The following is a 2,229-nucleotide window of genomic DNA, read 5'->3' as shown; positions in this document are numbered from 1 at the left end:
TCAAGAGGTCAGTTATTGAAAATAAAGAGTAAAAATGGGTCAGTATTTTGACCCTGCCTGCTGTGAATACGTTCTATACACAACGAAGATGCTTTCTGTGAAGGAGGAAGAAGGAGGATGAAAGGGATACTTGTTCAGGTGGAAGAAGAATATTCAGGAACGGCAGCAAATAAATAAAAGCTACTTACCCACGTTCCACCTCCACCACCGCCACGCATGCCCTAAAAGGAAAGCAAAAATTAACCCTTCTACTCTGATATGATAACAATCACGGCTTCTCCGATTAAGCCATCACTACCATCTTCCATATCTTGTATATAAATTCCTTCAGTTCCAGATTAAAAACGATGTCTAATTTCACAAACATGGAGTGGAAGGACCCAAAAGATACACGTGTACATAAGTCATGATCTTTCAGGAGAAAAACAACCATAGAGAAAAACAACCAAAGAGAAAAACTGTGCATTGTCCCCTCCTCTGTGTAAAAAGGATCACTGAAGAGGGTTCAGAAAAGGCCTCCCAAGCACATACCACAAAATTTAAAGACCACTTTTCTCTGAATACACCGGCTGCATTTGGTTGGGTAAAAGCTGCCTTTGACTACAGGAGATAGCCAGCGACGAGAAAGTGCGAGTAAAGACTTCCTTTCTCTAGTTTACTTGGGACATCCTCATTTTGGAAAGATGCTTTCCTATTTATCTTCACTAAGCTGCTCTCTCTTCTGCCACTCCCTCTCCTCCCCCTCCTTCTTCTCCAAGTCAGTTAGAAAATGAAAAGATGGTCACCGTTGTATATACAGATTTTTCTGTCCATCAGGGTCTTCAATACATGATTTTCCATGCAGCTCCTCAGTCTCCAGACGGAATAGTAGTTTGGGGATCTATTTTTAACACTCAGTTATTAGAAAGGAAGGTTAAAAAAAAAAAAAAAGACCGAACGTTTTGGCTCCTCCTGTTGTGAATATGCTCTGGGGTCTCTGGAGATGTTTGGGGGAAGAAGGATACAGAGGTAGATCTTCAGAGGAAAAAGAATATGACAAAAGGAATAGAAGAAAATAAACTAAAGCTACTTACCGGCATTCCATCTCCACCACCGCCATTCGCGCCCTAAAAGGAAATCAAAACGTAGATGTTCTACTCTGATATAATAACGCTATGACTTCTCCAAACATGCCATCACTACCATCATTAGTGTCTCATATATGAATTCCTTCAGGCAAAATATTATGCGTTGTTTGACACAACCATGGAGTGAAAGGGTCCAAAAAGTTGTATGTGTATTTTTTTTTTTTTTAGATTTATAGATTAGTACACAAATTGATTACTGAAAAAACAGGACAATTAATATACATAGATTTTGGTATTAAAGCTTTCCCAGGAAACTTGCACAATGTGATTGCTTTGAATATATGAAATTGTGCTAACATCAGTTATCTAATCAAGTCAAGGACTAGATTACTCACTGCTTTGACACAACACCCTAAATGTGAATAGGTTGTTATTGTTATTCTATGGATTGCTAACTTGTGTGAATGTGAGCTGTTTCTTCTGCTTAGCGTTTAATATATTACAAAACTTGCAGAAAGACAGTTAGACTGATAGCCAGAATAACTGTGTTTCATGTGTTCTGTAACGTGAAATAACTGACTAGGTTACAAAGATAGACGTTTATTTTATTAAATATTTTGGCTGTCTTGAAAAAACCAGCCCTTCTGGATTGTGCAAAATTTCTAGGCGAAATAAACTCTGAAAAAGGAGGTGAGGAAATCCATTTTACAAGCAAAACTGTTTTGGATGGGAAGAACATTTAGATCATGTAGATGAGTCATGAGCATTAAGGAGAAAAACCACCAATTGGAACAAAACTGTGCATTGGCCCTTCTTTTAGGTATAAGGGTCCCTTGGGGCAGGGGTCTCCAACCTTGGCAACTTTAAGACTTGTGGACTGCAACTCAGAGAATTCCCAGCAAAGCTGGCTGAGATTAACCTCTGGAGAATTGAAGTAAGCACAACAAAGTGGGGTACTTGTTTAGGTGGAAAAAGAATAGGATGAAAGGAATAGAAGAAAATAAATAAAAGCTGCTTACCTGCATTCCACCGCCGCCATGCATGCCCTAAAAGGAAAACAAAAGGTAACTGTTCTACTCTGATATGATAAAACCATGACTTCTCCATGCAATTGGCTCAGTCCACAAGGAAAACCTTCACCCCACCTTGGCTGATGGATCTA

The sequence above is a fragment of the Protobothrops mucrosquamatus genome, unplaced genomic scaffold (genome assembly GCF_001527695.2).
Source record: "Protobothrops mucrosquamatus isolate PMUCROS unplaced genomic scaffold, P.Mucros_1.0 scaffold12032, whole genome shotgun sequence".
Classification (NCBI taxonomy): domain Eukaryota; kingdom Metazoa; phylum Chordata; class Lepidosauria; order Squamata; family Viperidae; genus Protobothrops; species Protobothrops mucrosquamatus.
Note: the sequence above shows the minus strand (reverse complement) of the source record.